Here is a 15,528-nt window from a genome sequence, read left to right on the forward strand (position 1 = left end):
AGTTAGACACGTTAGGGTGTTATCATTTTGTTTGTTCACCAACCCTTACTATTCTCTCTACTTTACAGTTTTGAACACCAGTTGCTAATGAACCTTTTAAATAAAGTTCTTTATTATTCTACCTGGGTCCTCACGCCTCATTCGGTCACATACTAAATCAATCCTACTGGGAAAAAGTAAACAGAAGGAGTTGTTGGGTGCTCTGGGCCCGTCCGAGAAAACTTGTACCAGAGTGGTGGCAGCCTACAGAGAGCTTCCCTGGGCCCCAGCACCTGTGACATCAGCAATGGAAGATAGTTCAGGATCTTCTAACATTCCTTAAAAAATGCCCACTTTGTTATATACACTGCCATCTCTCAGTTCACTTGCTTTATTGACATCATCATATAGGCAACTCTCATTGGCTCTGTAGCACCATGAGATCATCTTGTTCACAGCATGAGCCATGATTTGATGTGATCACGCATGTGACTATTGCAAACCACATTGCCCTTGTTTTTAAATGCTGTTATTGGCACTCAGCAATTTACAATGCAATCTTAAACAGAGTTACTCCAGTTGAAGCCCACTGACTTCAAACGGCTTAGACTAGAGTAACTCTACTTAGGATTTCACTGTTTGTTTCATCTAGACATGACTATAGATCTCTTTCTGTATATTTTCTCTTGTGGGGCCAATAAACCTGGAAAGGTGATTGAGATGGTGCACAGGAAAGGGCTAATACCTTCCACTCTGCCATGTTGCGGTGTGTCCCTGATTCAAATTTGGGTAGGGGTGGGGGGTGGCACAGCAGATTTTTTTACATTTAAAGCAGGTAGATAGATTCATGGATCTCCTCTCAACATATCTAGTTTAGCTCAAATTCAATTTGCAACACAACCTAACATAATCCATATCACTACATGACCTCTGAGTGCCAGGAGTCACTGATGCAACCAGGAATAACAAAACAGCAACAGCCAGGCGAAAAAAGAGCGCCGTAAGGACAGCTGAGGAAACAATAGTGCCAAATGGGATCCCCTCCATGAAAAGGTGAACATCTACAAAAAGTGTTTTTCAAGAAAAATGTCTACCCTTATCTAAACTGAAGTTTCTATGCAAAAATCAAAACAGTAATAAGTCTGGAACAGTGCTAAGAACAGTTCAACGTGTAATTCAGTTTATGGCTTTTAGAGAGTATTCTTGCATTTGCTATTTCGAGTGACAAAATGGACTTTCAAACAGTACTGAGCAGCCCCCACCACCACCACCACCACCACGTGTTTGTGAGCTGATGAGGTACAAGAGGAGTAAACAGAATCGAAGTCTGGCACATTTTACACTTTTTTTCAAAATAAACGCCATGGGGGGAAAAAGCCCAGCACATAAATTGAGTCTGAAGCTTTTACAAATTGGCTATTTAAACCACTCCATACCTATAAATTGTGCACTGCCGGAGGCCATCTTTCTATGGCCATTGTTCTTTCATGAAGCAAGACAACAAAAGCTAGCAGTAGAGAACTAAACCTCTATTATATTGGAAAATGTATTAACTGCATATTAAAACATTGCAAGGAGACAGAAGAGCAAGAGGACAAAGTTAGGATGCAGAAGAGATTGAGAGACATAAAGAGGAGTTGGCTTTCAGGCAAGCCCGCCATTTTGGATTCTTTTCAAATAGGATACTGGGTTCAGAAACCCTCCAGCTCAGTCAAGACGTTTATTTATTTATTTATTTATTTATTATATTTTTAACCCGCTCTCCCCTCAAGTGGGCTCAGGCCAAGGTACAACATTGATTAAAATACAACATAAAAACAATAATCACAGCATAAAACCAGCAATTAATAAAACCATTCCAAGATGGGCAGTCCTGCACTCCTGCCTGTCAGCATACAAAAGGGGGAGCTAGTAGCAGACAGATAGAATATTGTACCCCTTTTCAGGGAAGTCAGCAGTGGACTCTCCAAAACCCCTCATAGAGGGAGACCAGTGGAAGGCTCGGCACTGATGGACTAAAATTAGCCTCCACCTTATGCCTTCCTTATGATCTTTGGAGCTTTTTGCGCTCCGCTAGTATGAGCCGGGCCACTTCTTCTGGACCCTTTCAGCTCACCGATACAGTCGTCTTCTGACGTTATATGCTGACTGCATTGCCGAACTCCCGACCTCAAGCGATCCGCCGGCCTCAGCCTCCCGGGAGGCTGAGGCCGGCGGATCGCTTGAGGTCGGGAGTTCGGCAATGCAGTCAGCATATAACGTCCACCTTATGCCTGGCAGAACATCTCAGTCTTACAGGCCTGCCTAAATGGTACAAGATCCTGTCAGGCCCGAGAGTGCTCAGTCAGAAAGTTCCACCAGGTTGGGGCCAGGACCTAAATGGCCCTGGCCCTGGTAGAGACCAGCCAAGCCTCTCTAGGGTCAGGGACCACCAGTAGATGTTTTCCAGTTGAACGAAGCGCTCTCTGGGGCACATATGGGGAGAGACGGTCCCTTAGGTATGCTGGTCCCAGTCCGTTTAGGGCTTTATAGGTCAGAACCAACACCTTGAACCAGATCTGGAATTCTACTGGGAGCCAGTGAAGCTGCTGCAAGATAGGCGTAATGTGTGTCCTACACACTCCAGTTAGGACACGCGCAGCAGCATTCTGGACCCGTTGAAGTCTCCAGACCAAGCCCCAAGGGCAGCCCTGCGTAGAGTGAGTTACAGTATATACTGAGATGGTTATTAATATTAGACACTCTTAAAAGCAAGCTGCCTTGGGATCGCCCCTTGATGTTACTGGCTAAATCCCTTGAGCTAATCAACAAGGTCTTGTACATGCACGTGAAATCGTTGTGCACGGGGAACCGTCGAAGCAGCTGATGTGTACTGCTAATTACCTAATCAAGGAATTCACAGGTGGGAAGATGACTTACAAAGCTCAAAGGATGCAATCCTGAGACCAAGTGCTAAGGGACATGCAAGTATAGGTACCAGACTCTTTATGAATATTGAACCATAGTGACCTACATAAAAATACATACTTCTCCAAAGAACTATGTAGCTTTCTAAGTCTGTAGACAAATTATATATATATACATATATATATATATATATATATATATATATATATATATATATATATATATATATATATATATATATATATATATATCCAATATTTTATTGTCCTTAAGCCTTAGAGATTTGTTAAAATGAGACTGTTCCATCATCTGTTGTTGTAGCGCCTTGAGAATAACTCACATTTGGCTGTTAGTTACTGATACAGCCCAAGTATAATTTAACATTTGTCTAACCTATGCAGAAGGAAAATATTGTTCTCATTAATTTACATTAGGAAGTGAAGGAGGGAAAGCGAGTTGTGATATCTCATGTGCTATCCAACGTTCCACCAAAAAGGATCTACATAGAAAAGCTGAGCCAAAATGGCTCACAGTTTTTAGTCAACATTTCTGGCAGGTCTGAAAGTCTCTTCATTTTGTTTTGGCATCCCTTGAGAAAATATCCACCTATTAATTTAAGTTGTCTGTACGCTAAATTGCCCCACCTGCTCATGTGGCCAAATCAGGTGGCTTTGCAGCGTGCAGTGATATGTATTAGTTTATTACTGAGTGGGTGGGATCTATCTAGGAAGGTAAGACTAGCAATACCAGTAAGGGAAAAATAAGGACACAATGGCAAGACTGGAAAAGAGTTCATCATTCTCACCGGTTCTCAGGAAATCTAAGTCCTTTGAGCTAAACAGAAATAGACTCGCTCACAATCTAAGAAGAAAAAGCACACAATCTTAAGCATGACAGTTTTTAATTCAAAACTAAAAACTGGGTAATATTCAGCATAGCTCCCCTGGAGCTCCGTTTTGCCAGTCCTTCCCTCTCCAAACCCAAAATGCTAGGTAGAAATTTGCTGTCTACTACAAAACGATGATAGTTCTTGAAAGATGGGATGATGTCACCACACTGCAGTGGATGTGACCTGGCCAGTGTAGCATGTACAAGTATAGCAGTGATGATGGTAATAGGGGTGGCAGTCAGGGCCGGTGCCATCATTGAGGGGGTGAGGCGGGTGCCGTGGGTGCCGGAGGGGGTGCTGGGGGCGGAGGCATGTGCCACGGAGCTGGCGTGCCCGGCCCACAGCTGCTGCAGCCAGCCAGCCCCACACCGCCACTGCCACCACCACACGCCCCCGGCTGGGCGCAGCAGCCGCAGGCCAAGCACGGCAGGCGGCTGGGGTGGCATGCGGAGCACAGGCAGCCTCTGCACACCGCCCCAGCCACCCGCCGGCCAATGGGCCCAGCTTTGCTGCGTGATGACATCATCACGTGGTGATGTCATCACGCAGTCCGGGGGTGCGCGCGCATGTGGGGGTGGCCGCGGGCACCAGAAACCCTGGCACCAGTGGTGGTGGCAGTAGAAGGAAAGCAGCTACCAACCGTCAAAGAAATTCAACAAGAAGACAATTCCATGAAGAAGATGCCAGCAGATGCTGGTGGGAAAGCTTGGGAAATGCTCCGGGTCATTTCTAATACAGAGATCAGCATGTTGGAGTAGGATCTGGGAGATCCAGGTTCATACCCCCCCCCCCACACACACACACAGCCACCAAAGTCATCAGGTAACCTTGGGCCAGTCACTGTCTCTCAATCTAACCTAACTCACAGGATTGTCAAGAGGATAAAATGAGGAAGAGAGAAATATTGTATATTGCCCTTGGAGGTAGGGTGGGATAAAAGTGGACTAGATACATTTTGTCTGCTTCAAAGTATACCAATTTCATCTCAGTGCCCTGGACTTTTGTACTAGTGTCTTTGCTTCCAAGGAGGCATTTGTGACTTTAGTAGAAGTATTTGTATTACAAAGAGGGTGACACAGGCTATTGAGCTGACATTTGAAAATGTCTGCAAAACCAGAGTGGATTCTCCTCAGCCCTATTCCATTGTTTTTAAGTACCTTAGAAATTCCAGTACGCATTCGACCTACTACTTTGCCTTGAATTTCAGCTTAAGTGAAATTCAGTGGCAGCTACCTGACAGCATCTGTTATTTCAGCTTTTAAAAAAAAAATCTCTAAAACAAACCTACCCGAGGAAGTACATAGAGGGGCTCATAGCACAGCAATCCCTCTCAAGGCACTTGGTACATCTCTTTCTTGTGGAGACTGATCCTTATTTGAAATATAATAAAGAATGAAATGGTTAAATACATCACTATTTTGCCAATAATAGGTGTTGTATATAAGTCTAAATGGCAGTCAGGCTGCCCAGGCTATTGATTTTACTGTCTAATGGCTGAAAGAGATGTTATCTTGATTAATTAGAAGCCAAAAACAAATGCATCTTACTTCTGTTAAATCTTCTCTCTCCCTCCCTCCCTCCCTCCCTCCTTCCCTCCCACAGCAGAAGTATCATATGTAGACCTGAAGAAAATACCTAAAACTGAAAGGGGCCTTAAGCTGAGCATCGTGTATGTGCCTCAGTCAGTAGCTTTATTTCAGCTGTCAATGATTCTCTAAAGGCTTGCCACAATGACTGTGATGGGATAATATTTAAGTGAACTTTGAACAGGAACAGCAAAAAGAAATTCTCTTGTCATTCTACAACTAGAAACGTCCTCATTCAGCAATTGGATCACATTATACACACTTCAATTAACTGCACTGGCAATTGCATTCAAAGCTTTTACTACCCCCCCCCCACACACACACCAGAGTAAAGTTTCTATGAGCAGCAGTTGAGGGGGGCTAGTAGAGTGCAGAATTTGTCCATGGCCCCTGTGTCCGGGGTCTACAGCCCAGCCCCCGGACTTACCTGGAGGAAAGGATGGGAGACCCCCGGGAGACAGCAGCCCAGATGCCTCAGCAGGCAGCCAGGCCCAGTACCAGCCAGCCACAAGGGGAAGGGAAGAGGCACCCAAGCCCCAGCCAGCCACAGGGGGAAGGGAAGCGACACCCAAGCCCCAGCCAGCCACAGGGGGAAGGGAAGCAACACCCAAGCCCCAGCCAGCCACAGGGGGAAGGGATGAGACACCCAAGCCTCAGAGGGTTAGAAGGGGCAGGTGGAGACCAGCCATCCCCACCCTCCAGTGGGAGTCCAGGAAGCCAGCAGGGGGCCAAGCTGAAGCCTTACCAGCCAGGGAGGAGAAGCTGCCTCAGCATCTCAGAGCCACGCCCCAGCCTGCAGCCCTGCTGGAAAGCATTAACCTAGCACAGGGGATGCTAGGAGCTAAGCAGCTTCAGGTAGAGCTGCCTGAGGCATTCTGTGGGAGGAGATGGACAGCCGGCCAGGGAGGCTCAGCTGTGCCTGCCTTCAGCCATCAGATCAGCCAGGGAGGCTGGACAGCCAGCCAACGAGGCACAGGTGGACCAGCTCAGTGCTTCCAGCCAAACGAGCCCAGGTGCAGCTGCCTAGGCCAGCTAGGGCCCTGGGGTGGAAGGCAGCAGGAGGGCGTGGTTAGCAGGCAGAGCCTGGCTAGGCTGAAGGGATAAAAGGGAAGCATGCCCACAGGGTGGGGTGGGTTTCGAGTAGGAGTAATGGAGTGGAGTTGGAGCAGAGCCAAGCAAGAGCAAAGGCAAGGAGGAGAGTGGATGAAGGAGGAGGAGATGGCAGAGACCAAGGGGAGTGAGTGGCACAGGTTGAGCGGGCCAGTGAGTGGAGTGAGAGGGCGTCTGGGTGATGTATACCGCCCCTCCATCCACAAAGCAGGGTTCCGCAGAATCCCTGGCCCCCCTTTGATGTCAGGAGCAGACCACCCAGCACCCCGCCCAGTGGCGACTGCGGCAAGCCCTGACACCCTGTCATGCCTCAGGCAGGGTGAGCCACCTTATGCTGCCACCATTCTGGGATTTAGGGTCCCTTGGGAAGGCCCAGAGTACCCTCCCAATCCTTCTGACCTCCGTAGCTTGGCCAATAAACAGGTGTGAGGACCCAGCAGAGTAACAACAAACAAAAACAACAAGCAAACAAGGTGCCTAAGCAACAATAGATGGGTGAAAGCAAAATAAACAAAAGGCCCTAGCACAACTGAACTCACTGTCCCTCTGTCTGCCAGGCCTGTTTTCTCACCCTACCTGGATGAGGGCCTCTCTCCCTAGCAGAAACCTCCTCTGGCCTGCTTCCTGGGAGAAAGAACAAAGGCTTTCCCCCCCTTCCAGACTTATATATCACTAGCCCCATGTGTTCTGATTGACCAAGAAGGGTGCCAAAACAGCCCAGGGGCTCCTGGGAATTGTAGGCAGGCGTACTCCTACTGTTAACAGGCATTTTTCCACCTGCCAGCCAGGTGAGAAGTGGTGGGGGGCAGAGGCTGGCAGTGGGGGATCCTCTGCCCTCACCAGGGAAATGGGATCTCTAACTCCATGGCAGCATACTCTGCTGAGGTACCTCCCCTCCCCAAACCCTGCACCCTCAGGCTCTACTCTCAAATCTCCAGAAATTGCCCTAGCCAGAAGGGAGATAGATGTTGTGGCAAATCCCTACATTCTGCCCCCAACTTTTAGGAAAGAGGCTGAGACATAGAAGAATGCTTTAGGGAGATGAGCCGCTGGTAGGGATCCCAGGTCCCCCAGTTGATGTTAGGGTGATGTTATGGGAGCACACACAAGCGCACAAATTCAAATAAGGTGAATTCCAGGTCCCCCTCCCACTGGGAGGGTAAAAGGACCTGGTAACCCTATAACAGCAATATCAAAGCAACAGCCCCATAAGGTACAGTGGCAGCCTCACCCAATAGTGGTGGTGGCAGATCCATCAGCAGCCAGAATCATGCTGGGTTTTCTTCCATTACAATGGAGGGGGATTGAGTTGAAAGGAATTAAGGCCTGTAGGAATACTTTGTCTCTGTTAACCAAGGCCACAGCTATCTCCTCATAACCCCAGCCAACCCCAGGTTGGAGATTTGGGAGGTGGAGCCTAGAGCATCTGACAAAGAGAGCTGTAGTTCTCAAAAGCTTATGCTACAATAAAGTTGGTTAGTCTTAAAGGTGCTACTGGGCACTTTACTATTTTGGTGTAGGCAGGTGAATTTTTCAGAAATATCCAAACTGAATTAGAGAATCAGTTTGGGATTCAGGGAATTCTAATTTTTTTCTCAGATTTGGTAAAAAAATCAGATTTACCAATTTTGGGGGGTGTACACTCTTAGATGCAATTGCAGCCATGCCAGTCCCAACAGCAGCAGGTGACCGGGGCAGCAGCAGAGGCAACTAGAATACTTAATATGAAGGATTGTAAGAAGGATTGTAAAAATGGTATTTCCTCCTGAATGCCAGTTTGGACATCAGGGGACAGAGGCAGCAAGACTTTTCTTTATTTAAAACCACTTGCAGACTTTCCAAATTTTTAATTTAAACTCAGCCATTAATCTACTCTGATTGCCTGACAATTAATTTGCTGTGATTCATTAAGCTCTGCCTTTCTTCTGTTCTTTGTACAGGTAGCAGAACAAGCAGAGAGTGTTATTTTTGGAGGGGTAGCTGTTAGCCTTAGAATCACCCCTCAGAAGTTGTGGTAATGGTGGCTCTGTCCTCTGGGAGAGATCTAAAAGAGGAGGGTATCCTGAGAGGATTGAGTTCCTTCAATGGGTATAAGCTTGGCTTCCGTCACTGACTAGGCCCTTTATCCTCCTTTTAAAAAGTCTGTGCAAAAAGAGTGTGACAGTTCAAAAGCGTCAATGTATCTAATTCTCAATATGACTCCATCTATGGATGTTCAAATCCAAAGACTAGGGTCATGACTCATGAACAGTCAATACAGATATTTCTACATACCTGAGAAAAGCCCCAGGTTTGCCGGAAAATCAGACATTTTTAAAAAACCAAACAACCCCCCCCCCAAATAAACAGTCCCAAATAATAGAAGCAGAACTTGTAGTTTTAAAAAATGAATGCCCTCTCAGTGGCTGTTGCTAGGCCTCAGTGAAGAAGATGGGGGGGGGCTACACCAAGGCAAAACAAAGGAAAAAACAGCAATTGTTGCAAGAAAAGTATCTTTAATACTAGTAAACCCCTACACGTTTTGCAAACAGCTTCATCGGGGGGATCTACCAATTAAAACAAAATATAAATTGATAATTAGTACATAATGTTAAAAGTTAATAAAATGTATTATTAAAACACAGGACAAGTTCACAGAGCACGTACAAAGTGCAGTTCATAATACATACTCAGTATCTGGATGCCTGAACTAACATTAACATACGCTACATATCTCATAATCATACACACACAAAATTTCATTTACATTATTTGTGAATAACCATTTTAAAACATCAGTGCAAAATGCTGCAGCTCGACTGTTATCAGGAGCGAGCAGGAACATCACTCCCATCCTACAGTCACTTCATTGGCTACCCATCAGCTACCATGCTCAGTTCAAGGTATTAGTTCTTCACGGCTTTGGTCCGGCATACCTACAGGACCGCCTCCCTCCCTATGTTACTCCATGGCAGCTTCGCTCATCTGAACAGGGTCTCCTGCAGGTGCCAGGCTGCACACAGGTGCACGTACACGGGCTTTCTCTGTGGTGGCCCCTACCCTGCAGAATGACCTGCCTGAGGAAGTCAGAAGAGCCCCCACTCTCCTGGCTTTCCGTAAACAATGCAAAACCGAATTATTCCAAAAGGATTTTTACTCAAATGGGAGGGCTGTATTGTAGGGAAGATGCTTCGCTAATGAGTTAGGGACCATAGACTTCATCACTATATTGCCTTACATATTATCTGCTGCTTTAAATAATGTACTCCTATGTACCACCAGTGCTCCATGTTGTCTAATGTTAGTCCTAGAATTGATTAAGTTCTGTTTCAGTATTTTTTCTACTCTGTATTGGATTCTTGCTAATACTATGTCTTTTAAACTTGTATCAGATTTACTCTATGGTATTGTTTATGAAATGTCCTTGATACTGTATTGAAATGTACTTGATACTGATTGTACTAATCTCATACTGTGTAATCCGCCTTGAGTCTCAGTGAGAAAGGCGGACTATAAATGACATAAACTAAATAAATAAATCACTTCTAAATTCCTTTAGTATCTTTTCCGTATGTACACTATAGCAGAATGAGCTTTCTGGGCTTGCCTCAGTTCTTATCTACATGAGTATTTGCAAGGAAATGTTCTCATTTAACCCATTAGAGTGCAGAGTTTTCAGTTTTAAAATCCATTCTGCCTCTTTTCTCAACAGGATTGATATATATTGGTTTCTGGATGTGTGGGTTTGTTTATTGCAAAAGTGAATATAATTGATCACTGAGGAAGGCCCTCAGACCGAAACACGTATGGTCTTGTCTTAGTCATTTGACATGTTTATCAACAGTATTTGGAGAACATTACAGCTTATCTAAATCTTTCTTATGTTGCCTGACATTCAGGCCCTTTGTTTTTAATTTTATTACTGTGTACACTGCATAATAAATATTTATTTTCAATATATTTTATTGGTTATAGCTTGACCGTTGTAGCCTCTATAGAACTTGGACAGCTCCAGGGCAACCAATGTTGTGTCAGTTGCACTGGCTTCCATCTTGAGCCCAATGTATGTGTTGATTCAGTCTTTTAAAGCCTTAAATAGTTTGGTACCACAGTACCTAAATAACTGCCATACCAATCATTGTGAGCTTTAAGAGCAACGATAGAGGCCTCTTCATGGGAACCTACATTGTTTGGAGTGAGAGGGTGGATGGGTGGGAAGGCCGTTACTGCTTCCCTCAATTCTTGAACTCTTTTCCTCAGGAGGTCAAACTGGCACCCTTACCCTAGGCCTTCGGGAGACAACTTAAAATGATTTTATTCCAGAAGGCCTTTGAATTATGTTTTTAAGCTGGCACTGATTAGTATGCTGCATGGTACCGCTGTTTCATTCCAATGATTGTTTTAGGATGATTTTGCTTTTATGAGGTATTTTTATTGTTGTTTTCCAGTTTTTATACAGTAATCCTCCTTGGGTATCTTTTTAGTAGGGTAATGCAGCATATAAATGGTCTACATGAAAAAATAAAAAAAATATTAAACTCATAACTTAAGCAACTACCTTGTTTTTCATTTGGCTCTTAAATCTTTGGTGGAATATCACATATGGTTCTGGTCATTCCCATCTCAGAAATGATACCACGGAGCTGAAAATGTGCAGAAAAGGTTAACTCAACTGAAGAAGAAACTTGGGGAAAGGAAGAGGCCGGTCTTTGAAAGACCCTGTGAAGCAGAGGAAGTGGGCAGCTAGAGGATTGGGTGACGGGAGGGAAGAAGGCCAATGGATAGCTGGAAAAGAGAAGAAGGTAGAAAGAGTGGGGGGAAAGGAACTAGCTACAAGGGATGCATACCACATGGCTTCTGACGCTAATTTGCCACCAATCCTACATAATCCTGTGGTGACAAAAGTGTGGGAAAGGAATTTGCCTAGGGACATATATGAGTTAGGAACCATAGACTTCACCATTACATTGTCTTACATATTCTCTGTTCCTTTAAATATGTACTCCTATATACTATCTGTGCTTCATGTTGTTTACTGTAAGTCCTAGATTTGATTATGTTCCGTTCCAGCAATTCTTCAACCCCATATTGGACCCTTGCTAATGCTATGTCTTTATAAACTTGTATTCATTTACCTCATGACATTGTTTATGGAAATGTTCTTGACACTGTATTGAAATGCCTACCCTTGTCTTTGCTACTGATTGTAGTAATCTCACACTATGTAATCCGCCTTGAGTCTCAGTGAGAAAGGCAGAATATAAATGACATAAAATAAACAAATAAATATTCTCCAAGCTCAATTTTCACCCTACTCGAAGAATGCCTTTGCTTAGGAAACATTTCTTCCCCTCCTTCCTTCACCAAATTATTTGTAGATAATTACTTATAAAATTAACCATTGTATGGAAAGAATAGACTCAAAAAAACACAGGCAGTCAGTGAAACTGATTGCCAGTGGATTCAAGATAGACACAAGGAAATACAGTTTCATATGACACTTGTCTAGCCTATGGAATTCACTAAAACAAGATGTACAGATAGTCACAAGCTGAGGTGGCTTTGAAAGGGGTTAGGCGGCCAGCAGTACCATCTGAAACAGAATTATACCCTTCTCAGACTCATTGACTTCAATGGACTTAGAAGGGTACAACTCTTCTTAGGATTGCACTGTAGGTCTAGCATGGAGGACTGGATGCTGCACTGGAGTATAGCAACCTCTTGTGAACAAAGAAGAGAAGATCTTGCAAGGGGCAACAAGTTTGGGCTAGACAGGACTGCAGGGGAGTACGTTCTGACAAGGAAAGGGGGCATTTCCTTGTCAGTCTACAAAATTTAGGCATTTTTTCTAAAACTAGAACTCTACTGCAAGGCAATTTAGCTTTATTTTCTTCTCTTTCCTATCCAGTTTGTTAGTTCTGTTAATAAAACTGTTGTTACTCTTAATCAGTTCAGTGCCCTGACTCTGCACAGGCACTCTGCTGACAGTCTAAATGGACTCCTATGTTCAGAAGAATTAAGTCAGTTACTGAGGCGCAAGCAACCAAGGAGGCTTGTTCCCCTCATGCCCTGCCAGGAAAAGTCTAAGAAGCACCTGGCTGATCACTGGCCGTTTCCACACTACTCACCTTCAACCGGAACGTTGCAGAACGTCGCAAAAAAAGCGGAAGATAACATCTTCTCACATCCGGACCGCTGCGGAACATCGCAACCCCCCCCCCCGCAGAAGATAGCGTCTTCTTGTGCGAGTTTTGAGTGCATCTGGAATGCTGTGGAACATCATGGAAAAAACGCAGGAGATAACGTCTTCTCGCGCAAGTTTTGCGCGACGTCACGCAAAACTCACGCAAGAAGACGCTATCTTCCGTGTTTTTATCGCGATGTTCCGCAGCGTTCCGGATGAAGGTGAGTAGTGTGGAAACGGCCACTGTCGGATACAGGATGCTGGGTCTGATGAATTCACACTCAGCTCCTACAGGCTTTCTCTTATCCTTATTTACAGGGGGGGAAATTAAGGAACTCTACAATGAATTTATTGAAACAACGTGCATATATCGTGATCATTTCTTCTTTTCAAGTACTTCTATTTAGCATAATTTTATTCTGTCCTTCCTCCATCAAGATCAAGGCAGCATACAGGGATATCCTCTCATCCTCACAACAACCCTTTGAGGTAGGTTAGGCTGTGAGAGAGTGACAGGCCCAAAGTCACCCACTGAGTTTCATGGCCATATGAGGATTTGAATCTGTGCCTTTCTGTTTCCCTAATTTGATTCTCTAACCTCTTTACAATACTGGCTTTCCCTATCGAGGCTCTGCAATAAAAGCCGTTCTTAATGATCTAAAGTTGCATATAGAGAGGGCATTTTCTTCTTTTTAATGCTTAAACGGAATGTTTTTAATCAAAATGTTAATTCCTCCAACTATTGGCAACAGAGAGGATGGAGAACACGTCTAGTATGCTGTGTGTTGTATATGCCAAATTATTCCACTTTAATGGGGGGGAGGGGACTCCAGAAATGTTAAGGAATTCATGTGTAGCTGAGTTCTGCACATCATTCTCCAAGCATGGCACGTAAAAAAGGTCAGAGATAGCCTGGTGCTGTGTTTTGTGTAGTGCATCTATTCTATAAGAAAATGTGCCCAAGTTGATTCTTTTTTTTCTTTTAAACACACACACACACACAGGGTTGTAAAAGCCTGGATACTACCGAATGTATTTCTAAATGACAAGGTTTATTTGACTGTACTTTGATATGCTTAGGGGAAACTCAGGCTGACAGTTAGAGGAGGCAGGAAGAGGGGACCACAGCAACTTCCACCCAAACAGAAAATGTCAGCTCTTCCCTTGCTAGGATGCAGAAGCAGCCTGATGAAAAAAAGAGCAGACGTTTAAAAGTTTCTGACATGTGTCACCGACGCAGCCACTGAGCCAGTGCTTCTGACGTGGCTCAAGATGACAGCATCCAAGCCACTGAAACTGGCTGCGGGACATTCAAAGTTTGGTGTGTGTCACATCGAATCCTCATCATGTCACATTAGAAAAGGGGAGGGGGTGGCAAACAGATAAATGGATGCAGGCAACAGCCATAGTTCAGAAACTTAAAACAACGTCCCTCCTCATTTAATTGATACTATGAAGCAACCGTAACATTGAGCCAGCCACCCAAAAATCTAGGTTCATAGAAGGTCAGGGCAAATTTTTTTCTCTTTTTTGGCTTAATTCCTCCAAGTCACAGACAGCAATTTGTCAAGCCCTTGACCCATTTGAATTCCGGAAATATTATTTTCATGCAAGAAATGGGCATTCACGCCATTCACTAAGCCTGGCGCTAAGCAGCCCAGCTGCTCCCAAGGTAACTTCCAATGAGGCCATCTTGGTTTACCCCAGATGGTCACCTGACCTATGGCGGCCTGGAGTGGGTGGCTATCATAACAAGGATTTGGAGGTTCATGTGAATATAAGATTCTTAGATTATTAGAAATGCCTCCCAACGAGTCTCCTGTCAGGGGGGGGGGATTAAACCATCTGCCCCCCATATGCAATATCACTGTATGATATCAACTGCGCCCCCCACTCCCCACTCCTTTTTTGTTTATAGTGTGGTAATGGAAGAATGGAGGAGGCCGCCATCTGAGACTCTGTCTGTACATATACTACTGTTCTGACTTTAAATGTATTTAAAATGGGTTTTTTTGGTATTATTTATACTATTGTAACCTACCCTGAGTCCACTTGTGGGGAGGGCGGGCTAAAAATCGAATAAATAAATAAATAATGAATAAATAAATGTCTTCTTCCTGCTCCACCCCCGGTGGCAGATTTTTTTTTTGTGATCAAAGTGCAATTAGGACCAGCCTTGCTCCTTGGCATCCTAGTCGACTACATAGGGCAGCTCTGTGATGGCAAAGGCAGTATTTCAACAGCATAGTTAGTCCATGCAGAAGTCCTAGCACAGTGGTACTCACTCAGTGGCTCACAGAGCGCTACATTCTCATTTGCCCTAACCAAATTAGCTCCATTTACTTCAGTCTTTGACATGAGGCCTCCATCTCAAGAAGGCTAGCAGCTTACCATTCCTCTGGTGGTGGCTGTTTCAAGGTAGGAACCACCTGTCAATCACAGGCCTTACAGAGCAAGGGCCTTGTCCACTTTCATAAATCATGGGACAGGTGCCGCAATGGGGAATGGGGCTCAGAAGAGCCACAGGTGGCATGTCAAAGAGCTACATATGGATCTCGAACCACCAAGTGATTGCCAGTGTCCGAGCACTATAAAATGGGCTAAGGAGGTGGCAAGAAATACCAGTGAGCAAGGAGCAAATTGTGAGTTGGTGACTAACAAAACGTTAGTCAGGACAGTCCCAGAGGAGAAGGGAGGCGCAAGGAAGGGATGCCAAATGAAGACAGCTGGATATTGTTGCTGTGAGAAGGATGGCAGGGATCTCCATAGACTAAGAAGCCATAATGTTAAGAAAGGAAACAGAAGCTTCTAAGACCACAGGCAACAGACCCACTGGGAGACTCAAAGGGAAGGGGGAGCACAAACTGGATATTGAGTATACTAGTTAAATGCTC

Source organism: Eublepharis macularius, chromosome 6 (assembly GCF_028583425.1).
Source record: "Eublepharis macularius isolate TG4126 chromosome 6, MPM_Emac_v1.0, whole genome shotgun sequence".
NCBI classification, from domain to species: Eukaryota; Metazoa; Chordata; class Lepidosauria; order Squamata; family Eublepharidae; genus Eublepharis; species Eublepharis macularius.